At 36.4% G+C, this 27,211-nt stretch overlaps 1 protein-coding gene across 1 annotated transcript in view; it reads right to left on the reverse strand.

The window, feature by feature from the left end:
* LOC5566210 (serine-rich adhesin for platelets) overlaps window positions 1-27,211 on the reverse strand; it is a 784,828-nt gene that overhangs the window by 445,929 nt on the left and 311,688 nt on the right. The window lies entirely within an intron of this gene.

Here is a 27,211-nt window from a genome sequence, read left to right on the forward strand (position 1 = left end):
AAGCTTATGACGGACAAGCTTTCAAGCATCTGACGAAGAAGCTTCCGAGTTTCTGACGAAGAAGCTTCCAAGCTTCTGACGAAAAAAGTTTCAAAGCTTCTGACGAAAAAAGTTTCCAAGCTTCTGATGAAGAAGCTTCCAAGCTTCTGACGTGGAAGCTTCCAAGCTTCTGACATGGAAACTTCCAAGCTTCTGACATGGAAGCTTCTGAGCTTCTGAAGAAAAAGCTTCCAAGCTTCTGACGAAGAAGCTGCCAAGCTTCTGACGAAGAAGCTGCCAAGCTTCTGACGAAGATGCTTCCAAGCTTCTGACGAAGAACCTTCAAGTTTCTGACGAAAAAGCTTTCAAGCTTCCTACGAAAAAGTTTTTCAAGCATCTGCTGGAAGCTTTTGCTGGAAGCTTTTTCAAGTTTTTGCTGGAAGCTTTTCCAAGTTTCTGCTGGAAGCTTTTTCAAACTCATGCTGTAATTTCTCCAAGCTTCTGCTGAAACCTTTTCCAAGCTTCTGCTGAAAGCTTCCCTAAACTTCTGTTGGAAACTTTTCAAAGATTCTGCTGGAACCTTTCTCAAGCTTCTGCTGAAAGCTCTCCCAAACGTATGCTGGAAGCTTTCCCAAGCTTCTGCTGGAAGCTTTTCCAAACTTCTGCTGGAAACGTTCCGAAGCTTCTACTGGCAGCTATTCAAGCTTTCACTGGAAGCTTTTCCAAGCTCCTGCAGGAAGCTTTCCTAAGCTTGTGTTCAGTGTTGCTCAGACTCATTTCCCCGAAAACAACATTTTCCGAACTATGAAGCCACGAACTACTACAACCATGCTCTATCCTCCTAAGATAGAAAAGCAGATGGTTAAGCTTCAGTACTGCACACAAAATCGATCAATTTTGATCCCAGAGAGCCACAATTCAAGTTTCGGTGAAATGAAATGAGTGAGTGAGTGAGTGCGAATCATTTCATCGAAACTTGAATTGCGGCCCACCGAGATCGAAACTGTTAGATCCCATGTGCAACACTCAAGCCCAACCACCCCCCCCCTTCCATCTCAGGAATACAACGCACAGTTATAACAGTTCATGGCTTCACAATTCAAATTTCGGGGAAATGAGTCTGGTCAACACTGCTTGTGTTGCAACCTTTCTTAAGCTTCTACTGGAAGCTTTCCCAAGGTTTAGCTGGAAGCCTTTCTAAGATTCTGCTGATAGCCTTTCTGAAGCGTCTGCTGGCAGCTTTCTATGCTTCCACTGGAAGGTTTCCCACGCTTATGCTGGAATTTTTCCCAAGCTTCTGCTGCAAGCTCTCTCAAGCTTCTACTAGAAGTTTTCCCAAGCTTTTGTTGGAAACTTTTCAAAGATACTGCTAGAAGCTTTCTCAAGTTTCTGCTTGAAGCTCTTTCAAGCTTATGCTGGAAGCTTTCCAAGCCTCTACTGGGAGCCTTTCTTAGATTCTGCTGGAAGTTTTCCCAAGCTTCTGCTGAAAGCTCTCGCAAGCTTCTGCTGGAAGCTTTTCGAAGCTTTTTCTGGAAGCAATCCAAGCGTCTGCTGGAAGCTTTCCCAGCTTCTGCTGGAAGCCTTTCCAAGAATCTACAGGAAGCTTTCCCAAGCTCTTTTTTGGAAATTTTCCCAAGCATGTACTGGAAGATTTTCAAAGCTTTTGCAGGAATCCTTTCCAAGCTTGTGCTGGATGCTTACACAAGCTTATCCAGCACAAACTATTCTAGAGATCTAATATAAATTTCATGAAGAATCAGCTGATAACCTTAGAATGAAGTCTCAATGAATTTATCAAGAAAGTGTGCTATGTTTCTCTTTGAAGTGAATCATTCCAGATATTTCTAGTTTACGATTATAGCATTACAGTCTTAAATTCAACGTAATGCTAGTTTTCGATTTTCGAAATGATTATATTCGCACTGAAAGCTTCAACATATCTCTTATTTTACCGTTTATCGCACTTCAAAGACGTCCATTAAAAGAAAAACTATTCTTCCCCAAAATCCGCAAAGGAATGTATCTTCCCATGCAAATGTTCGATTTCGTTGATCCTAATCCTCACCTAAGCCCGCACGTAATCCCAAAATTCCAAATTAGATCCTCCAGCAATTTCCCACATCCACATCGTGTGCAGGAGACATCTTCCGCTATCTGGATCTCTCACGTCAAATCCATCGCACACTACCGGTGTGCCGGGACCAAATTAATTTCAACCCCTCCCCGCAAAGCCCCTGTTGCTTCTCTTATTGCCACCCCCTCCCCACGTAACAAGGCATAGTTCCAGGTGTATAATTTACTACTGTTGCTGCTGGTGAAATTCCATTTCCCATTCGGTTACAATCTTGCCGATCCGGAGTTCGTCGTAACTCGCTCTACATGTGTCGTCGCTTCTCTGTCCATAAATGCATAACTGTCCCATATGTGAAAAGTGAGAATGGAGAGTAAAATGGTGCTCAAAGTTTGAAGTCTGTTTTTCAAATTTTATAGTACATTTCTACAAGCCACAATCGTGTAGCATCAACACATGATTAATCTTCATTTTGCTTCTTTTGATAAAAAAATAACCTTGAACACAATTCACGTTCTGAAGTTGCTATTAGGGTTGAAAGTTTATTTAGAGGTGAAAATGTATCCAAACCAAACCTCAAATTTTCATGCGCACAAATCTAGAGACCCGGACATCCGTTCAAGCTGAAAATTTAATCGATTGGTCACTACGAGGGATTGGCCAGTCGATCAAGCTTTCACCTTAAACGAATGTCTTTTTTGTTTTCAATTTGTGCGCATGAAAATTTAAGATTTGGCTATTCCAGGAAATAGCTTATCACTTTTGGTTGATATATCTAACAAATGTTTTCAATTGGCAACCCTCATACAATTGTATAGGACGGTACCACCTACAAATTTGTGCGAAATGCTTAATGCTAATGCTAATGAAAATTTAAGATTTGGCTGTGATTTGTCTTCACTCTAATGCCTTTGTTTTTTTTTAATCTACACCAACTTCAATTTTTCGACAAAATAGTTTCCTAATAAAGTGTGTTAATTTTTACATGCGTAGTAAACTTTATGTTAAAGCATGAATGTTACGATGAGAAAAGGTGTGGATTCGAAAATCCATATGGGACAGTTATGCTTTTATGGGCGGTTCTCTTCTACTACATAACAAGCGCCGGAACCACCACACAATGCATCATCACCTGCCATATTGCCATAGCCATGGCAAGGGTAGGATATCCCCCCCCCTGAAGATGGTACGTGTGTGAATTTGTGAACGTCATTGGCGTAGCTAGGATTAATTTCTTGAGGGGTCCCAGCCTGTTCTGGTGCGGCGAATGTAAAATCCTTCGCAATAATAATGTCGCAATAATAATCGTTGAGCGAATTTTTCCCACTGATTCTCTCAAGAACATTTACCTAGTTACCAGTGAAGAGGTCTACAAGCAAACTGCCACGAATACCAACGCACGATGAATCTTACACAAGTAGATTTCCTTAAAATGAAAAAGTATCGATGTTTGTTTGATTTCATTTGATCTGTCGGTCAATGTCAGTCCAACAAAGAAGTGGATGCTCGGCAGCATTTCTGTTTATGTTTGCTTTCTCGCAGCAAATAAAGAAAATTTTGTCAACATTGCACTACTACGCAAGTAAATGGATTGGCCTATTTTCATACAAATTCGAGGTGCTCTCATTGTACACTAGTCTACCTGACCTCATTGTTGATTACCTACCTTGATGGCTACAGCGTAGCATCACGCCATTGCCGGGCGTATTGTAGAGCTTCATCTTCGTCGGTCTTGGGCGAAAGGTCCTCTTCCACTGCGTACAGCCAGCGTATTCGTGGTCTTCCCCAAAGCCGCCGACCTCTACCTGGTTCCCTGCTGAATATTATTTTCGCAATTCTTTCTTCCGACATTCGCACTAAGTGACCAGCCCACTGAAGTCTGCCGTATTTTACACGATTGATAATATTCGCATCTTTGGACACCTGATACAACTCGTGATTCATGCGTCTGCGCCACACACCATTTTCGAGTTTCCCACCGAGTATTGTCCGCAGCACTTTACGCTCGAAAACACCGAGAGCTTTCCGGTCTGACTCTTTCAACGTCCACGCTTCGTGCCCGTAGAGAGCCACCGGAAGAATCAATGTTTTATACAGGGCGAATTTTGTTTCGGTTTGCAAGCTGCGGGACCTAAGCTGGTTACGTAGTCCGTAAAAGGCCCTATTCGCAGCCGCAACACGTCTTTTCACTTCGCGGGAAACGTCGTTGTCACATGTCACAAGTGTTCCAAGGTAAACAAATTCTTCAACAACTTCAAACACATCCCCATCAAACACTACTTCAGTACTTACACCACCATGCCTGACTCTATCTCTACCTGCAACCATGTACTTCGTCTTGGTAGAATTGATGGTCAGGCCTATCCTCGCTGTCTCCCTCTTCAGAGGCACGAAGGCCTCTTACACTGATCTTCGATCGATTCCAATCAGCCAAGGAGCATGTGCGACCTTGTGATAATAAAGCCATTTCTTTGCACGCCAGATCTCCTAATAGCACCCTCAAGTGCAATGTTGAACAGTAAATTCGAAAGTGCGTCTCCCTGCTTCAATCCGTCTAACGTCACGAACGAGGTTGACACCTCGTCTGCGATCCGAACACTTGATTTCGAACCATCCAGCGTAGCACGTATCAGCCTAATTAGTTTCGCCGGAAAACCATTTTCAGACAGACTGCATTGTTGATTATATGTATTGAAAGGCGTTATAACACAGGCTCACTACTGTAGTAAACGAAAGATGGTAGAAATATATTCACATCTGATCGCTACTACGATAGTTATCAGAATCAGGAATCTGACGGTTCCACTGAAGCCCACTACCACTCGTTTCTGTTGAACCGTGCTATCTCCAGGATAGTGACTATCTTCCGAAAGAGGTGCACTTTGCGAAAGAGGACCACGTGACTATTGAGCTGAAATCGAATTCAGGTTAACTTCTGCGTTCATGGGTCCTCTCATGGCGTAGTGGTAACGCGCCCTAACTAGAGATGAGGGAATCGTGAGTTCGATTCTCACTGAGAAGACGTGTAACTTTTTCGCAAAACTTCACATCAATTTGTCCATTTAATCCAATTACAAAATATATGTAATGTTTAGCTTTCGGTAGTTGTTGAACTTCTGAACACAAATAAAAATCTCTCAAATAAAGTTATCTATACATTCATCCAACCTGATGAAATTGTTTTTGTAATGTTATGAGAAATTGAAAAAAAAAGTTTCAGGAATTCTCCTAGTCACTGTTAGGTTCCGTTTTGTTTTTCGATTACCGTTTGGTCTAATTTCGGTTTTTTTTGGTTCCTGTTTAGTCTATTTTTCAGAAAAGAGTTTTTTTAAATTTCCTATTTTCAAGACACTCAGTCGTAACCAGGACTGCCTCATGCACAATTTTTAAAATTACTTGAAAATATTTTCATTAACCTTCTTTTTTCCACGACTTTAATTGACTATTTATTTACGAAAAAAGCGTTTTTATTAAATTTGCTTGACAAATAGGGTTGCAAATGAGCTTAAATATTCGACATCAGTTCAAAAAAAACTACTTGTTTTTGAACAGAAAAATGGTTGTGTATTAATAGTTTTACGATTGCACAGTTAATTGATTGTTGGTTAATCTGATGTATGTATATAGAATCACATTTATGTAACTATTGCATTGTATTTATCTGATCCAGTTCGTCTTAAGTTCGTCAAAAACCAATGGAGCTCTAGAGCTACCATGGAAAAGAGAGGATTAATTTACAACACTTGAAAAATTTCGAATGAAACGTTACAATTCTTCATTTAACCCAATTACCACATTCAAATCTTATACAGGTCGAACGCGATTACCCGGGGGCTTGATAATCCGTGTTTCTGTTATCAGTAAAAAAAAATGGATCCGTAGATCAAAAATTTCTACGAATTATTTGTATTAATTTTTATGGGGGGTATACCTTATCAAATATTTAACAGATGACTTTTGTAACAACCATTAACACGATTCAATCAAGTTGAGATATTTTGAATAATTTGGCTGTTTTTGCAGGTCAGACCTGTATGATTACTTGCGGAAAGCAGTCTAAGGTGTCCAAATGACCCACGGATACTAAAGGTGCATAATCCTTTTTTTGCATGAGAACGCAGTATTTAAAAACGTTCAAGAAGAAGCATACTGATGCACTTGAAAGTTCCGTTCAGTTCACGATGATGAACAGAGCTCTTACAAACAAAATAAAAGACACCATCTTTGGGAAATGCAATTCATTAGCATAAAACTTATACTTTTGTATTGGCATTAGCACTAGAGGGTCTTGTTTCCCAGACTCGAAAAAATCCCGAGATTCGGAATTTTATTTTAAAAAATCCCGGGATTTCCCGGGATCCCGGGACAAAAAGCAAATGCTTCCAAAACGACTATAGAACAGTAAGAGCGGGTTTTGAAGCATTGTTTAGTTTTATAGAGTAGTTTCATAATGACCGAACCTGTTTTTGAAGGTTAAGTTGAATTCTTTTAGGAAAAAAACAATGCAATCTTAGATTTCATTCATCAAAATTTCACCTATCTGCAATCGATCATTTATTAAAGTTAATTTGAAACGAAAATCAATCATGATGCGTAAGATATAGGTGTAGGTAATACCAATCACTCTCAAACTTTATCAAAAAATCTTTTAAATCTGCTCTCATGATTCGCAACTTACTTAGATTGTTGTGTCATATGAAATCTTCATGCTTTTAAATGATTTGCATAACAGCTATGTTAGACGTTAGGTTATAGCCACGTTAGGAATCAGGAATCAGGAAAAGTACCAGGTACACCGGGCAAATTGAAATGGTTACGGGAAGATAAAGAAAAATCAATCACCAAATCAATATTTAGCAAATAGAACAAACCGTAGAGAAGCCTGTTTGTTGAATATTACGTAACTAACATACCAGAAAAACACAAGTTTAAGCATAAGTTGCCTTAAAGCTGAATAAAAACTCTTAGAGACTAAGCTGAATGCAATAACTACAATACAGAGTGATTCCAAGCAACAGCACCAAAATTTGGTAAATTTTTTAATTCATTTTTTTCTATTGAGCTGAAACTTTGCACAGTTTTCCAGTTCCATCTAAATCGTCATTTTCCGATATCAAATCTTCAAGTTGAGTCACGACTAACTTTTCAAAAGGGTGTATGTGAAAATGGTTCAAACATATTCAAAAAGCTGCACAGCAAAAACGGTTCGTTCGATTGTTAGACAACTAAAGAAACAAAGTTAGACAACTAAATAAAGATTCCAAAAAAAATACACACAGTAAAAAAAATTTTTTTTTGCATTAAAAAACATATTTTTTGACGCAAAAACTCAAATATCTCTATCGGAATACCAACGTATTTTTTTTAGGGAAAACGGTCCATTATATTAGCTATCTACCATAAAAATTTGGTGATGGTAAGCCAATAAACAAAAAAGTTATGACATTTCAAACATGTCACAATTTTCACATTTAGTAGAAAAAAAATTTTTTATTCGGTGTAAATTATTACGGGAACCGCAGTTTGTTGCTGATTTTATTGTTAAGGGCCTTGCGTGAATTAAACAAGTCGTTTTCATGTATTCATTAGTATTATGTATATTATATGTATAAATATTATGTATATGTATAAATATTATATGTATATATGTATAAATTAAAATGAATTAACAGATTACACGAAAATATTTTTTTTTTTTTACCAGGATATTTTTTAGAGTATGATCGATGAGTTTCTAAATGTTATATATAAACTTTTAAAGTTTTGGATTTGGGTATGCGTTATGAGATCATGAAAACATTTTATTAATACTTATTTATTTATTTATTGTTATTCAATTTTTTCACAATATCGAACACTTTTGCATCATTATCAGTACAGTTCGAGTATAGTTTTGCTTTAATTTTATTTTCTGACAATGGAATGAAACAGTGAAATTTTTGGGTTCCTTGGATCGTTTTCGCGTTATTATATTGCTCGCTGAGCTCTGATGCCGTTAATTCGTACTCTTCAGTAGTAGTAAAACAAAATGATAATTTTGTTAAATCTTCTTCTTTTCTGCGATTCGCCCAATCAAATAGTTCTTTTGCAGTTTTAATTGGATGCTCACGTTCTTTGGCTAAACTTGCTCTTGTGGCCATGCGCTTTATGGTTCCTCCAATAGCATCACAAGGACCTTTGCCATGTGACGTAGCAAAGAAATGCCATTCTGCATCAATTCCGTACTTTGATTTAAATTGACATAGGCTCGAAAAATTCTAACGGTTTTTGTACTGCGATGCTGCTCCATCAGACATGAAATATATCTTTCTGATTTCTTTATCCTTATCAACGCGTAAAAAGTTAATCATTTTGGCAATGAACAAATTTACAGATACTGAGTCGTGTCTTAAATCTTCGGAAATTACAATAAAACTAAAATGTTCAATTTGCGTACTTCCATTGAAATAAATAACGAATGGATGAATTGTAGCTTGTTGTACGTTCCAGTGATGGGACTGCACTTCATCTTGCAATACAAAGCTATAGTTTTCAGAAAAATCACAAATGACTAAAAATTCACCATCTTGTAATGTATTTTTCGTATTTTTTAAAAAGCGGGATTGCTCTGTTTTAATAAAGTCGTGAGGAATTAAACTTTCTAATTTCAAGCAAAAAAATGACACAAACTCATCTACAGGTTTTACAATAGTTTCTAGGTCACATCTATCCGTGGTCACCCATTGCTCAAATGATAACTGATCAATATAATTTTCTTCAAACTCAGCGAATAAAGTATTTCCCAATGATGAAGAATCTGGACAATCCGAACAAGATCGTAGATAGCAATTTGATGTTGTATTTTCACACAAAAGACTACCAGTTAACATTTTAATATCCTTTGATAAATTGATTCTTTTCAAACTATGTAAGATTAGGTTAATATTTTCGTGTGTTGTGCACACACAAACATTATGTGTTCCTGAATTGGATAGAAGCTTGCATTGCCTTGGACGAAGGCTTGCAAATGAGGAAAAACCTACCTTAATATTTTCGTTAATTTCCTTGAAGCGTGTATACGCTTCTTTCAAAGTAGTCATCATTAATCGTTTTTGGATTGCTTGACGCTTTCCATCTTTTTTTACAGATACATAATCTTTTTGGCCAGGCATAGCTCTACTTACTTCATCGTCTTTAAAATATTGAATTATTTTTTCTTTTGTCTCATCTGTTAATGAAGTACTCGACCTAGCATTTTTGGTTGCAAGACAGTTATTTTTGAATTGTTTTGCCTCTTTTGCTGTATTTCTATTTGAACTCATCAATGGCGTCTTGAATAGACCACGAGCTTGGCAGCATCGACAAAATCAATAATTTTTCTTTCCTTGTCGTGGCTAGATTCGAGAACCTTTCCTTCATATTCATAATTACCTCATCGTAGTCTGTATTTTCCACATCCTCAGGTCCTAATTTGAAGAGGTTTCTTCGTACAGCTTCGTTGATTTCACGGTATTTTTTCTCGGGATAATTGACGTAACCCATCTTCGTCCATTTAATCGGAGTCACTTTTTTTTCAGCTATCCCTTCGTTGAAGCGTTCGATGTTGACCTTCTGGATGCACTCATCTTCTGATTGATTTGTTGAAACAGATGTCGCTGATGGTACCGTGGCAAGACTATCTGCACTTGGTACTTCTGGTAACTCCTCAGTTGTTGTCGGTGCATCTAGTAATTCCTCAGTTGTTGTTTTCGAACTTCCTGCAACCTGATCCACCGATGATGTACAGATTGCCCGTTTGTCAACGTTTAAACGGCAGGACGTACAAATGCGTAAATTTGTATTCAATGTAGACATTGGAGCATAACCAGCCGCTTTCAGTTTATCTATGGTGCTTTCGGTGAGATTTCGTAGCTCTTTCGAACACTTTTTTTCTGCAAATGGCCTGCAACAGAGCGACTACTCATGTTGCTCGTTAGATTTTAATAAACAAAATCACTTTTAAGTGTTTACTGACTAGTTTGGTGTCGTTTGCTTGACTGAAGAAAAATTTTACAATTAAATCTTTTATAACCATAGTGGTAGTATATTTTTAGCTTTTTCGTGAGTATGTTCATGGTATGTACCTATCATGTTTTTGATGTTGTTGAAGTTACTCGCTTTCTCCCAAATATGATTAACAAAGTCTATTCTCTACCAAGGCGGGTCTATACCCAGGTGTAATCAGATTTTAACTTTATGGAGAAAACCAGCGCCGAGAAAACCGACCTGCTTTACGTATACTAGATCACCTGGGTATAGACCCGCCTTGTTCTCTACGAGGTAAACTTTTTGCAGGTAAACTAGTCGTATACCTGTATAGAAAACTTTTTTTGTAGCTTTTGTCTTCAATATTAGATTTCTTATAGGTTTCTTTTATCAAAAGGTTTCAACACTATTGAGAGAATTTTTCTTCAGTTACGTACAATAAAAAATATGACACTATCAAAACTTTAGATCACAACACTGGATCGCGTCTAACTTTCTAATAGATGCTATAATAGTTATGAATAATTAAATAAAATATCATGAAAACAACTTGTTAACCTCATGTGGTACCCTTAACAAAAAATTCAGCAACAAACCGCGGTCCTAAAAAAAATTAACATTGAAAAAAAAAATTCACTAAGTGTCAAATTTGTGAAATATTTGAAATGTCATAACTTTTTTGTTTATTGGCTTACCATCACCAAATTTTTATGGTAGATAGCTAATATAATGGACCGTTTTCTCTCAAAAAATACGTTGGTATTCCGATAGGGTTTTGAGATATTTGAGTTTTTGTGACAAAAATGATGTTTTTTAATGCAAAAAAAATTTTTTTTTTACTGTGTGTATTTTTTTTTTGGAATCTTTATTTAGTTGTCTAACTTTGTTTCTTTAGTTGTCTAACAATCGAACGAACCGTTTTTGCTGTGCAGCTTTTTGAATATTTTTGAACCATTTTCACATACACCCTTTTGAAAAGTTAGTCGTGACTCAACTTGAAGATTTGATATCGGAAAATGACGATTTAGATGGAACTGAAAAACTGTGCAAAGTTTCAGATATTTTTGAAATGGTCGATCAGAATCGACTTGCATGCCTCCGTGGAATCCCTCTACATTCTTGCATCAACAGTTGAAAAAATCATGTCGCTTGTTTTGTGCTGTTATTTGAAAAAAATACAATAGTATTTTCTAGTTAAACATGAAATTTCGGGAAATCCTTCTAATTAGCACCTTTATATTGCAATATTGGAATAGCTTACAGGTCGTCCATAAATGACGTAGCATTCTAGGGGGGAGGGTGGTCTGCACGAATTTGTGACGATGTGTGACAAGGGGGAGGGAGGGGTCCCAACTAGTTGACGTAGCATTTTGAATAATTTCGGTAAAAAAAGTAGCGCTGAAAAAAATGAGAGTTTTTTTATCAAACTTTTTTGTTTGACTTATTGAACTTGGGTTATAAAATGATGATTCAGCCTCAAAACATAAATATGATAAGATTGAAAATTTTCTGAGAAATTTAAATATTTCCTGACAAATACAATCAAACAGCTTTAATAAAACTTTAAATAGTTATGTGAATATTAAACTGTATTCGTGTATTAACTATTTTATTTATAAATAAAATGATTAGAAGTTTAATAAGTTCAGTAAAAATCAATGCTTAATCGACTTGGAAAATATTGTTTTTCCATTTGTTAACAAGATATAGAATAAATTGTTCTAGTTTTACAGTTGACTCTCCCTTACTCGATGTTCTGTATCTCGATATTTCCCCTAACTCGATGGAATGCGCAGTCCCTTCAATCTAGCATACTTTGATCCCTCTGTAAGTCGATACCTTTCTAACTCGATGTTCCCCAACTCGATGCGATCTGTTTCAGTTTCCTATGCAAGTTTACCTCTCTAACTCGATATTTACACAAACATTTTCAAATATTCTCCAAACGTTAATAAATTCATAAATTTGATGATTATGATTATAGTGATAGTAAAATGAAGGTTGACATGTCATTTCAGGGTGATAAAAAATTGATTTTTTTAGGACTATTTCAAAAATTGAAAAAAAAAATTCTGTATCTCGATACCTCCTTAACTCGATGGTCTCTTCAATATCGAGTTAGGGAGAGATGACTGTATTCATATTTTCTGTTATTCTTCAAAAGAGTACAATATGCTTTTTGGGCAAACATTGACGTTATTATAGTAAAACAAGATATTTATTCAATGCGTTCAATGGAGCAGGCTAGATAATAATGAGTGCATCAAATTCGAGTGTTATCGAAATTGTCCTATCATTAAAAATAAGCATTTTTATTATGCCATTTGTTTTTTATTATAAGTTGTATAAGAATATTTCAGTATGGGAAACGATGACGAAGTTAAAATCTTAATAAAGATGATTGTATTAAAAACGCTGATTTTTTAAACAATCCAAATATAACAGTTGTTATTTTATCTCTACCTGACCACTGTTTGATGAATGGATTTGAATTTAGAGAATAAAGACGAAGATTGTATAAGGTATTTTGTTTTTCATATCAGCTCAAATCTATTTCTTTACCAAGAAGAATTTTAAAAATTCATCAAATATAACAAAATTTCTGTTTAATATACTATAAAATATTTTGAACCCTTACTCATTGTTGTTAGCTTTATCAACCCGTGCCAGATTGTACCTTTTTCCTACATTTTCATCTGTAAATTTGTCTAAGGTTCCATCAACAGCAAAAGTACTACCAATTAAATTTAACCTGTACGAATTGAGAACCTAAATAATTAAAAATAAAACAGGAAATAAGTCGGTCATACTATTATTCGTCAGATTATCCTGACGTTTCCGACAGTAGTTAACATCAGTTAATAGCTAGCAATTAATATCAAATTTTGCTTTGAATTTCTGGATTTTAATGTTTTGTTTTAGCCCAATCGCTGAGGAAAACAAATAAAAAAACCAGGGGGGAAGGGTACTTGATATGCTACGTATTTTCCAAGGGGGGGTATCAGTATTTGTGACTAAATGCTACGAGGGGGGAGGGGGTGTCAAAAATCAATGAAAAAATGCTACGTCATTTATGGACGGCCCCTTAAGCATGCGTTAAAAATGTCTATAAGTGTATAAATTGTTAAATCCAAAACACTTTAAAATTTGTCATTATTTTGTTTGAGCCATATAAAATAAGGGTTTTTCTTTAATCTGGAATGATTTGGTGAACCCTGGAAAAACCTGTAAACATCAGGGAATTTTATTTCGGTGAACGAGTAGACACCCTGTCCTTGATAATCACTGTATAGTCTAGGTAAATGGAGATATCTTCACAATTAACCTGAAGACCTGCAATTAATTCAAAAGAATTGCATTCGTGGTTACAGAATCGTGTCAATGTCTTCGACGTCATCTAATTTTCAATGGTCACCTAGTGGCCATCATGAAAATCAGGAGAACCCGTTTGAAGTAATCGCAGATCTGTTGATCAATAGTCAGCTTTTGGCCACTCTCGTAAATGTTCCGGATTTTCCGAGAGACAAAGAAATGGCCATTCGATAGCATACCGTGGTAGCGATGGTATACCAGCTAATAATCCCAGATTTCTAGATCAACTTTCAAGAAATATCCACTTTTACGGATGTTCCTGATCTTCCGGAGGACTATAAAGTGATCTTGACCGTAATCGGTTGCCTAATGATATCACAATATTAGCCGTTGTCTGTTAAATTAGAGGTTCGAACATCATTTACTATGGCTAAACTGATCAGTAACTGTTTGATTTTTTGGATTACATTTAATAAAAATCGAATCTAAATCATTTGAGGGGAACATTACCAATAGCAATTTAAAAAAAAAATCGTGACCCGATTAGATACGGGTTAAGACATGGCCAGTCTCACTTCATGTACAGAAAACAACAAGTTTTGTTCTCATTCAGTTATGTAAAAACAAAAACAAAATGAGCTTTTTTCTGTATGTTTTAAAACATAATGAGATATATTTTGGTTTACATTATAACACATTATGTTTGAATTTTATATGACGTGAAGAAAATTTTGACACATATTTTTTGTTGTTTTTACTACTAACTAGCTAAATTGTAACATATTTTGTTGGAAAAAATGTGCAAATAACATCTTTAACAATTCTTTTCTAATGTGCAAATAACATCAATTACAATTCTATTGTAAAAATTGATTTGGTTTTTTCATCTGATAAAAAAATAAATCTTGTGATAAATTTCCCATCATAATTGAACTTCACTTACGGTTGGGGACGGAGCTGCTGTAGGGATTAGAACACACGTCTCTCACTCCGAGGACTAGGGATCGCAGCCCATCCCCAAGATAGTCACTTATAACGTAGAACTAAATAGACAACATTCTTCGGAAGGGAAGTAAAGCCGGTGGTCTCGAGATGCCAAGGCTAAAAATCTCGTTAATGGGAATGGAAAAAAATGACGGAATTGGTGGTCTAATGGCAGCCGCTTCTGCTTCATTAACAGCAAGGTTATGGGTTCAATCCAAGGCCCGTTCCTCTCCTCGTACTTCGTACATTCGATTCTGTTTTGCACGGAAATTACGTGCCGTGCAAAAAAAGTTTGTAGTTCAAAATTTCAAAAGCCGTGTAAAAAAGAGGAGCATTATTTCTCGACGTTTCACGCAAATATTAGGTTTTGGTGGAAAAATGTTAGGAAGCTTTTCTTTCACGGCTGTGTAAAAACAAAATCCGTGCGAAAACAGAATCTGGAGTAGGGCAGAAAAGTTCGAGTGGGACAAGAGTTTTTTTTAAGATTTCTAGCTCAATTCAAAATAAAACTTATAAATGTCATGGTGGCTCGAATGCTATTCAAGTAAGAGACTTTCACTCCAAAGTTCATAAAAATCGATTGAGATTTGGAAAAATTATGGCTATTTGTTGTTTTTCTACGTGAATATTGTAATTTTTGGTCAAACTTTCGTAGCATGGAACCAATTGAAGATAAAATCTTTTTCAAAATTTTATTTAAGGGCGTTTCAAGGCCTATCATAAGGATGCTTTGAGGTATATTAGTTTTGCATAAATGCTTGGAAAAATTGTTTAGCCCATAGTGGGGCAACAGTTCGAATCAGCGGGCAAAAGTTCGACCCATATATAAAGTCACGGAAAAATTTGCAAATTGCCTAAAATCCACATATTATCTTCAAATTAAGCATAATTTGTCAGATCGTGCGAAGAGTATGACCAAAATTTTACATATCCGCTTAGTTTTGCGAATAACTGCTATTTTTGAGTATATTACAATTGTCCCTGCTTTGGGCAATTTTTTGATGAAAATTTATTGTGTATTTTTCGTCAAACTTAAGTTTACGGATGGTGTAGCGTATGCCTGTCATAAAAGTATCGATATGTTGTGTTTAAGCCAGCGAATTTTTGCCCCACACTAGATTCGAACTCTTGCCCCACCGATGGGGCAAAAGTTCGTTTAAGACAATCAATTTTGAAACTGTTATAACAAAAAATGGATAAATATTTTGACTCGGGTTTGTTCAGCAAAACTTTAGCCAATATGTTGAAGGTTCACTGTATGGTTTGTTTTGTTTCAACTGCTCTTGTTTTCCTGGAAACTTTGATTATACCACTAAGGTCGAACTTTTGCCCCACCTTACTCTATAGCACGCCTGGCCTTACGCTCGATACGTAAGAAGTCTGCTAACCTAAAGCAATCCTCTCCGTTATAAAAATAACCTTACGTCCTATGCTTTCCCACAGAAACTGGCATTGATGCAGGGATATTTCAGGTTTTCTGTGCAACAGCTTCAAATGCGACACAATTTCTCCCCTTCCCTTCATTGGTCGACATTCTGGCATGGCCGGCGCCATTGTTGCCTAAAAAAAGAAGATCACCAGTACTTATACACTAAGGATGTCGTTAGTCCCAAGCAGTCATCTGGTCGGTTCCTTGTGTAAGTGCAGCTGATCTGGCGTTACTGGAACCACCGACGACCAATCTTGAGCTTGATATTGCTCAAGCTAAATATGGATAAAAACATCAGCAACTTATTTCAACTTGACCAGATGAGCATTTGATTTGTATATTGAACCTCCAATGGTAGCATCCTTGCAAATCTTTTTGGTGGAATTTCTAACAGAGTACCTTCGAAAAATAATGAAGTTGTATGTTAAAGAACAGTTTCGTCAGATTTTAAGCGAAATCCGCACAGAAACTTTAGCGGTAGTTTCTGTAGAGTTTCATTCAAATTATTGAGATAAACAAGATAAATTGTAAATATTTTTGCCATAATAATAGTCGGCATTTGTGGAATATTTTTTTGTAGAAAGTCCTGGAAATCTTTGACGGAATGTTGGTGGAATATTGTAATTTCCGGTGGATATCCTCGAATGATCATTTCAGGAAATTGGGAAGCATTTGTAAAACATCTTCTGGGGGAAATTTCGATGAAATCTGTAAAGGAAATTCTAGTGGGATTTGTGAGATACACGATAGAATGCTTTTAATAGTACATTGTGGAATTCCGTAAAAAGGTATATAATAGTTAATAAATTATCTGGTGAATTGCCTGAGAAATGTCTTAGTACAGTATCGAAGACATAGTTCTAATGGGATTAAGGGAATATCCTGAAAATTATATCAGGAATTTGCTTTCCGAGATTCATCTGTTGATGTATAATAATTCCCCTTAAAATACAATTTCTTGGAAAATTTATAGGAGGGGCATTGAGGATTCTGCCTGTTCCTACGCCCCTGGTGTGCGTCTGTGTGTCTGTGTGGCACAGGATATAAAATTGATTTGAACAAGTTTTGCTGCGAAATTCTCACCTCGCTGCCGGGAGCTCGCCGAGAGCTGCGCTGCCAAATATTAATTCAGGAATTGAAATATCGTTGCCTGAATTGGGGTTGCCTCGAGAAGGAAATTATAATCCCTGCCTTTCGCTCAACCCCCCTAGCTGACGTATGCGAGTGTTCGTGTTTGGTGAAACTGAAGCTGAACCAGCAGCAGCTCACCTTATCTTACCGAACTTCGCCTCGGTTGGTCGTAAATATTCCACAAATCCCAATAAATAACATCCTTAATTTAATTATGATAATAAATATATGAGTGCGGCATGCGATGCGCTGGGATCCAATGTATGTGAGTGTGTACCGAAGGATGGAAAGGCATTAGTGGAAAGCTTTTGCAGCCATCGGCAAGCAGGAATTTTATTAACTCGTTGAAAACAAACCTTCAAGGGGAGAAAGGTCCTTGAGAATTTACTGCTCTGGAGAAGGTAGAAGAACGACTGTTAGTTGGAAGATTGAAGTGAAACACACAATATTAAAAGTATGACAGGTAAAAATATCTTTCTGATATTCAGGAAAAATCCTTCTAGGAGGCTTGAGACTGGAAACTATGTATCAAAAGCGTAGGGGTTTTGTTTCAAAAACGTGAATGCCCCGAAAGTTCTTCCAAGACTACGAAAGATTTTTCCCAATAGCTTTTGTTTAGCTTCTACTAAGTAGGTCATTAGTTTCAGCTCAGAAACTCGACCGCTTCCACTGCAAAGCTCAGTAGCAAGGGAGCTTTTACCCAGAATTTTTGAAGCAGCTCGAAAACCCCAATGCTACGGCTCAGAAATACGTATGCTTCTGTTCAAACAATCGAATGTTTTGTTCGGAAGCTCAGATAAAGCTCGAAAGATTATTCGCAAAAGCTTGGAAGTTTCTTCATAAAAAGTTCAGATACTTCTCCATCAAAAGCACGAAAGCCACTTCGTTTTGAGCTCGTAAGCTTCTTTGTTTGACGCAAAGAAATATTTCCAGCAGAACCTTGAAAAGGCTTCCAGCAAAAGCTTAGAAAGGCTTCCACCAGTAGCCTATAAACTGAACAGAAACTAACTTTGAATGATCTTCAACGGAACCTCACGGTCAATATATTCTTAAGGGTTTCATGTATATATTTGCAAAAATTGTTACCTTGTTTCTTCATCGTACTCGTCGAATGAAAATGAAACTTACCTGGAATAAGAAGAAAAACAGTTCAGTTAATCAAAAGTCATTTATTTTATTAGATATTCTGAATCAAATTCTTTCCATCTCGTAGCAGCATCATTTCATCAAATTTTCAAATATTGCACGCTCTTTTCCCAGCTTTTTGCCATAACGATTCGCAGAAACAATGTCAATTCTGAACCCCCACTTAAAGATTCTCACCTGAACAGGTAATCAAAATTCAGCTGTTTATCGTGTCACCCCGGACCCCTACCCGGAAATGATGTTGCAAACACCCATTCCAGAGTATCGGAGCCAAACCTCGTGTCTAACAACGGGATCCCTTGGCGATACCATTTATCCTAGTTACAACTTGTCTTTTTCGACGCCCACACCCACCTATCTCGAGTGTCCTTATTTTCGGCATGAGAAGTGACTCAATTCCTCTATGAGAAGTCGACGCGCTTGGTGGTGGAGTCGGAGGACCACCGGAGAAATGCCGTCGGTGACATCTATAAAACATGCGATAATAAAAGATGCCTCGTTCCACCAGAAGCGGCATCCGGGTGTGCCAACCCGAGCAGGAGAAAATTGCTGAAAAGTATCAAATTGAGATATTCCATATCAGATAGTTACCAATAATCACTATCTGAATAAGATATGGAAGAGCCTTGTATAATAGGTAGAATACCACAAACAATATCTCATGCATATTCTTCAAACAACAAACTGATAATTGGATCAGGTATTTCAATATCTAAAGAATACATGATAAGTTTTCATATAGGGTCCCCTAAGGAAGAAGTGATTTTAGTTTTTTGTCCCAATTAATTTATTGCACAGCGTAACCAAGTAAAAAATATGCCAAAATGTAGAGTAGAACTTCCTTTACGAGATAAAAATGACCATACGGTCATTAAGGATCCAAAAATGTCAAAAATGCTTGAATTGTCAATCACTGTTTTTCATTATTTTGGACACACCAATACATTTTGGACCCTCAAAGTATATATTTTGGACCCCGCCATGTTTTATCGTTTGGCGACGAAGTCCACGACACTGGTTGTATAATATACTTGCCCATAGTCTAATCAATCGATTGACAACGGAAAATTGAAGAAATTCTACGCTTTTAGTTCGGAAATTTGAAAAAAAGTGTTTGTTTACGTTTGGAAAATTTCTGACGGCTTCAATTTCTGTCTGTAACGTGTTATAACGGTTGCATGGATGAACCAATTAAATTAAATAAATTTCAGATAAAATAAACACATGGTCTATGTACAAACGGTTGATGCAAGTGCGGAATAGTCCTATCCTTCCAAATGGCATGCGAATTAAGTTGGTCTTTCGATTTAAACTGGGAAATTTGCAGGAAAATGGACCAGGGAGTCCAAAATATATTGGTTACCCTACATAGACACATTTTTCAATAGTAGTTCAATACTTAAAGCAGTTCTCATCCCAAAACTCGTTGAGGTATTTTTGAATATATTCAATATTACCAAAAAAAACAAATTTTGTTATGTTCAATTCCTGGACAACTGAACGTTTCCCAGTTACCATGACCCCACAGTTATGGATCAAATAGTGTGGAGTCCAACCTATAAAATTCAATAAAACGACATGGAAAACGTAAAATTGTAATTTAAAAGCACGAATTGAATCGTTTCAAATTGGAACTTCGGTTAGTAAAATGTTTTGTGTGTAATATTTACATAGGATTGCACAAAAAATTAAAAATTGTGTCGGTTCCTGAAAACCATATCATGGATCAATTTTCATATTATGGATCAAATTGTGACATATTACGGATCAGTGCGCAAAATCAAGAGATTTTCAACTCAATGCATCTGTATTGCATGGTATGGCGAAATTTGACAATGTGTCATATATTACTGCAAAAAATAACAGTGTTAGAGCTGGAAACAAGGGTAAAATGCCCTTTTTATTGTGATACTGCATTGTAGTAACTGAGACATGAACTGTTTTCGCTCCACACCAAGTTTTCCACCCATTTTTGTCTGCTAAAATATGAAATTTACAAGCCTTGATGTTTTATTAGTTTTATCCTTAGTGCTGTTGTCTAAAAATGTCGAATCCAATGCATAAAATAGCAGAAATCTACATTCTTTGGAAGTGATCCATAACCGTGGTAAACAATTATTTCCTGGTCCATATTATGGATCACTAGTTAGAAGTGCTAATATTCGGTATTTTGAATAAAAATTCAAGTCAAATGTTTTCCAAAGATGAATTCATACTAAATCGAAGCGAACGAGCATAAAACATGTTATAACATTTGAATTTTACCACCTGTGGGAGCTTATGAATGCTGACGGCACTTCTTACAGAAAACGACCATATAATGATAGCTGTGTGATACCAACTAAACATTTGTCAAATACACCGTTATTTAGTGGCTGAATGTTGTGCTTAACATTACAAATGGTAGAAGACAAATAGTATAACATGCGAAAAATATGTTTTGCGTCAACGTTTATGTTTTGAGCGAGTTATACGATGTTGAACGCCAAAGTAATCCGACACTGTGGGTGATCCGTAACTGTGTGGGCATGGTATAATTCAATACAATAATAGGGTATAGTTCAGTTAACTGCTTGTCATGTGCTCCTGCTCGGGAAGACAAACTATGTGCATATCTTGGGGACTCGAGCCGGAGCCTGAATATCGGTGATCAGACTACCGGGCAGGGGAAGGAATATTTTTGAATACGAAATCAGCATACAAATTAGTTGATGCTTTTGGCATCCTATTGTGAGTCAGGGGGTGGCGACCGCGGGAAAGGAGTTGATTTCGGTTTTGACAAGCGGAAGCTGTCGCTTCGTTTTCTTCGATATTTATGCGATTCAGGCTGCGAGTGAAGGATTGTATTCATCGGAACTGCTGCAGGGGGTGGGGCACTATGAATCGAAATTTTATCAGTTGTGAAAAGTACGTACAATTTTACTTTTGATGGTGCCATGTCCTTCAGGATATGACTTGCGTCACGATGTTGCGCCAACAAACTCGGTCTATAGCTGCTTACCTTCCTCCTGCTCGCTTGAGGCCTCCAAAATCTTGCACTACTTGGTCAAACCACTTAACTTGTAACGTCCCGCTACATTTTGTTCCATCGAAATTCAAGGTATACATCATTTTTACGAAAATGTTGGCCGGCATTCTAACAACGTGCCCCGCCCGCCATGCCCTTCCAACTTTGTAGACTTTCTGGATATGTACTGGATTCTTCGTACAGTTACGCAAGCTCGTGGTTAATTCTTCTTCTCCATACATCATTTTCATATTCTCTGCCAAAGATAGTCTTTAACACACATCGTTAAAAACTCCGGGCTAGCGGTTTTATAAGCGTCTTGTGCATGGAGTCCGTAGTAAGCACGACTTCCGACAATTCAAATTTCTTCAATTCAAAATTCTCTGCAGCAGTTGTCAACCAAAGTTTCCAATGACCCGAGGTACCTGAAGAAATTCATTCACCTAGAACTCATTTTCGTCTATCACATATGTCGGTCGATTCTTTCAGTCAGCATATACTTCGTCTCCGACGTATTCACGTTCAACCAACCTTTTCTGCTTCACTTTTCAGCCAGTATAGTGCTCAGCAACCACCAAGAACGTTCTTCCGACAATGTCCAAGTGCTCATCAGAGCAGATGAACTGGCTGAATTTATTGAAGGTCATGCAATAAACAGCTGAATTTTGATTACCTGATTGAAGTATCATCGGCATGTTGAAGCCTTTCATAACATCTTCTTGTCGAAATCCTTTGTCTTGATTAGTCAAGTCAGTTTCCTGAGGAAGTATTCTTGCCTATAATATCTCATAGCTGCATAATATCATAAGTCCTTTTGAAATCGATTAATAAGTAGTACGTGGGAACTTGATATTCGCGAAATTTATGAAGCATCTGCCGTAACGTAAGGATTTGGTCTGATGTCGATCGCTCGTTCACAAAACCGGGTTGATAATCTGCTTGATGGCGGCAATAGACGACGGAAGATGATCTGGGAAATAATTTTCTTACGTTTCTTACGTCTGTTCTCACCATATACATATTACTCCCCGCCTCCACTTTTTCGGTAGCTTTTCTGTACCCTAGATCCTGGCTATTAATCGATGCAGACAAGTAGCACAGAACAGATAGCCATCCTAGAACAATAAGCAATAAGAGTACGGGAAAATGCGTAGAAGAGTAGGCGAATAAAACATTGTTTGCCAAATTTGAATTTGCAGTACAGGATATTGACGTTAGTCTCGTCTAAAAAGATCTACTCCGCTCGTATAAATTATTTGACGTTATGTTAACGTCGTTGACCACTTGCACCAGTATTATGCCGTGTTTTTTTTATTTCAGTATTTGAATTCGTCATTTACGTTTATTCTTTTATTTATGGTGGTGAATTCAGGAACACCATGGTACAAAGGAGCAAACGTTCTGAGGATTTTTTTTCTGAGGTTGGTTAACTTGTCATGGTGTTATGTTCTTTCTTTTGGTTGAAATAAATTAATACAAATCTTCTTTGCTACGGCACCACTAGTTTGGAATGCATGAATAAGATTTTTCTTAAAACCCTTAGCGCCCGGTATGGCGCATCAGATCCGCTTCCCAGAGTAAATGGCTGGTTCATAGCCAGAGTAACGTCTGGTTCAAAGCCAGAGTAGAGAAACGAATGTCGAATTCCAATCAATCAGAGTTTTCAATCAGAGTCACGTTTTACAAGGCCTAAGTGGGTGTTAAGAAATCGGCCCTAAAGGACAAGTCACCCGTCATTCGTTTTGGCAGCCATGTTGACATTGCAGATCGCAATTTCAAATTGAACAAACTCAGTCCTCATAGCTCATATTCATCCGGAAAAGTATCACTATATGCGCTGAATTGCAGAGATCATACTGATACTTTTTCAGATGCGTCAGTGCAATATCAACTGTTTTTTTTTTTTCAATTCGAAATTGTAACGGCCTACTTTGTCTTAACCGCACATGTTAAGCGTTCTAAAATTATTACCGTCAAACGGGGCTTCTTTTGACATTATTTCCACATTCTTCAACCTTGAGGATTTGTAGCTCTGTGAAAAATGGATAGATTTCGATAATTCTTGCGCATATTTAAGTTGTATTTGTAAGTAACCAATGTGCAAAATATGAGGCAAATCCATCAATGAATAAAAAAGTTGCTTGAATAGCGAAAAAAATGTGTCTTTCAAGACAAAAAAGGGGCTACTTTGGACACTTTTAGAAATTAATACGTTTTGATAGTAAAATGATTTTTCATCATAAATTTCAAACTGATTCTATTGATTATCGTTCATTGTGATGTTTTTCGAATGTTTTTCAATGATATACATAATTTAGAAAATTGTAAAGCTTGAAAAAACTACACATACCTATACAATACTTTTCACAAAAACATGCTATTCATAATTTTTAGTTTGCATGATGATATGTTTACTTCCTTTTAAATGTCAGCTAATAAATAGCGACTTATGCTTGATTGTTCAAGTTGATGCAAATGAATTGTTTAACTACCAAGTACTGCGATGAATAATTAGCTTTGTACAGAAATATTCGTTGTGATTCTTAATGTTATATGAACGAAATGTAGAAGAATCTAATTAATTCCTGCAACTAAAACTGATTTTCATTCCAAATATAATCCATGAAGTATAAGAATAATGATTCACAAGATCATAAACAATAAAAGTTTGCTTTTGTTGGATGCATTTTGGCTCTTAATAGTTTTGAGATGGCGTAAGAGTAGTTTATTATAGCAGTTGAAGGATGCCATTGCTTTGTATAGCAGATTCATGTAAAATATGACAACAATATTTTTTAAGGATTATGTTGTGAGTTAACTGTTCATACGAGTTGAAATATAGGGAAAGTGTACCAGTTATGGCCATAGTGGCTCCCTATTTGGCCATATGCAAAATTTGGATAACTTTTACATTTTTAATCTTTTTGAATGTTTTAACATCAAGATTTATCCTTAATTTTACTGCTAAAACACAAAAGATTTTTCAAAATGTAAAAGCATACAAGATATCACGTATGGCGAAATAGGGAACCACTATGGCCATAACTGGTACACCTACCCTATATGTTTTACAATTATTTCCTTTTCTTAATCCTTTGTTTATTTTAATTGTGTTGTAAAATATAGAAACCAACACTTTAAAATTAAATATGAGTCGTAAAATTAAGACATTCGATCATTTTTTTTTTCGAAAAAAAAACAACTTTCAACATAAATTTATCTCAAATTTCTTTGAATCATGACGATTCGATAGTTTTGTGATGTTCCCAACAACTTTCCTCGATATGTGGAAAATTCATACAATGTTTACATAGCAAATGTATTGTAGCTTGTGAATATTTGTTTGGACTTTTTTGATATATTTTTTTGTTTATCCTGTTATTGTTGATGTTGTTCCAAAAAATATTCATGCCTGATTGTTGAACATAAATTGGTTGATAAAAGTGCTGAAGACACAAAATGGCTCAGATTAATATTTATGCTGGAAATAAATCCAAAACGTGAGTGTCCAAAGTAGCCCCCGGAATCAAAAGTAGCCCCGTCTGACGGTATGTTTAAAAAATCCTTGACTTCATAAGTGCGCACTGTAAGAAATGCAATTTTTCGTAAACTAAATTTAAATTGCTTCATGACTTTAAAAATACCAACGATTAGGATGTTTTTACTGTACAAAAATGTTTTGTGTTACATTTACAATTCTAACATATTTCAGTATAAAAAATTTTCCTTCATTTCGGATGAAAATCCTTACTGACATATTATTCTGGAGATGGGTCAAAATTTAAGCCAATCCAGTACAAACTATTACGTAAATTCTTAGGCGATTTTTGGTTGTTTGCGCAATTTAGAATTTTCGGTTTTGAAGATGACATAAATCGCATATATCAAGATTTTTACTGTAATATGATCTGTGATTGTATCATAATGGTCGCAAACTCTAAAAACCGACTTTTTTTTAATTATTTATAGAATTGTTTGTATGTTACCTAATGGTAATTTTAAACCTTATACCATAATTTTTCACTTATAGAGAGTGCAGACAGCTCAACTGTCTACATGCTTCTTGCCTTCTTTGTTTTCAATATTTAATTCTTGGCATGTGCACAACACACAGATGGACTATGAAAAAGGATATGAATATAAAAAATCAATAGCAGTTTGTCAACACAAAACTATTTTTAGGTATTCAACTTTTTCCAATGTAAAATCATCTAAAAAGACCTAGAAATTTTAAATACGTTGACTTGGCTTTTGACGGCATTTCACGCTCTTCCCTTCAAATGTACCGTTTTCCAGTGACAGTTGGTGACAGGTTCCTTTGACTTTTGGGGGCTCGCAATCTAAGCCTGCTGTCTCCTCTCTGCTGGTCTGAGAACCTATAGTAACTGAATTCATCATGGATGAACATGAACCGAGGTAAAAAAACAGCATGCCGATGAAACGTCAAAATGTGTTCGAAGCAAAGTAACTTTCGAATCAAGTGACAGCATGAGAATAGGTTTAGGATATGATATGGTTAATTTAGGTAAATTTGCTGTCTCGGCATCTCAAGTAATCAAATTGCACTTTTATTCGCTCTGCATGTTAATATAGTGCCAATATAAATCTACCATGTACTCTATAAGGTCAAAAGCACGAATAATAAATCGAAAGATCTGATATAGATACAGATTTTGTTCAAAATCTTACTCTGAATCTCAGAAAAGGCATCTAGAAAACTCTCAAATTACAAACACCCTGAAAATTTAGGCCATCAACCATTTATTTTTAATTTTAAAATATGTAAGTTTTAGGATATTTTTCTTCACTCTGCTTTACCCTCTTTTTCTTCTGATAATCACAAAAAAAGAGAGATTCTTAATAGTTGAGGTAATGTTATCTAAAATTGTGTTTAAATGCCGAAAAAACGACAATACGTACTTTACTCCGCCCACTAATATAAATAAAATTTCCGGTCGTAAGTTACCACTAGTTATATGCCAGTAATTAAAGTCATTAGAAATGAAGAATAATTAATATTGAAATTCTTACTTTTTCTCTATCTAGCATATTGTAATATTCTTAAAAAAAAAACAACCTAACACTACTTGAATCGTTACGGCTAACCAGCCGAGTGGAAGTTTAACAACTACCGAAAAGCTAAATATTACATATACTCTGCAATTGGATTAAATGGACAAATTGATGTGAAGTTTTGCGAAAAAGTTACACGTCTTCTCAGTGAGAATCGAACTTACGACTCTCTGATCTCTAGTTAGGGCGCGTTACCCCTACGCCTACGCCCTAAAGCCCACACAATAGAAACCTCAGCAGCGCAGTTGCTGGCTAGTGTTGTGTGCAATTTCATTACCCAAAAAATAATGCGCTCTCAGGATAGGCATTGGATATAAATAGATAGCGTTGGCATCTTATTCTTCCGAAAGAGGTGCACTTTGCGAAAAAGGACCACGTGATTATTGAGCTGAAATCGAATTCAGGTTAACTTCTGCGTTCATGAGTCCTCTCATGGCGTAGGGGTAACGCGCCCTAACTAGATATCGGGGAGTCGTGAGTTCGATTCTCACTGAGAAGACGTGTAACTTTTTCGCAAAACTTCACATCAAATTGTCCATTTAATCCAATTGCAAACTATATGTAATGTTTAGCTTCTCGGAATTAAACACTATTTTTAACGGACTTCTATCTTTCATATTTGAATTCAATTAAATAAACTATTGTAGAATCTGATGGCTAAAACAGGAAGAAAATGCAAAACCACTTTTTTTACCCTCAAATCAAACGAAAATATTCCACTCCCTTTGAGGATTACCCTTGTTTTGCAACAACCTTGGAGTGAAAATCTTAAAAAAGATTTAGACGAGTTTTCTTGTCTAATTATGTACATTTTTCGAAAAATTTACAGTGTAAAAAGCTTGCCCGCCGCGCTAGTGTTCGCGTTAATTTTGGCATCTGTTTTTGCTGTAATCTTTCCTATCTGTTCTGTGCAAGTAGCCAACATGTCTGGGACCATTACACATAATTCCACTTCAATACCATCCTTTTCAGCTGCTTTGTTGCTCTTGAGCCGGTTGACAGCATCCTACACATCATTGTCGCCGATCTGATTAAACCATTCCTACTGCTGCCTTGGTATCCCGCCTCTGTGCCA

Source organism: Aedes aegypti, chromosome 1, assembly GCF_002204515.2.
Source record: "Aedes aegypti strain LVP_AGWG chromosome 1, AaegL5.0 Primary Assembly, whole genome shotgun sequence".
Classification (NCBI taxonomy): Eukaryota; Metazoa; Arthropoda; class Insecta; order Diptera; family Culicidae; genus Aedes; species Aedes aegypti.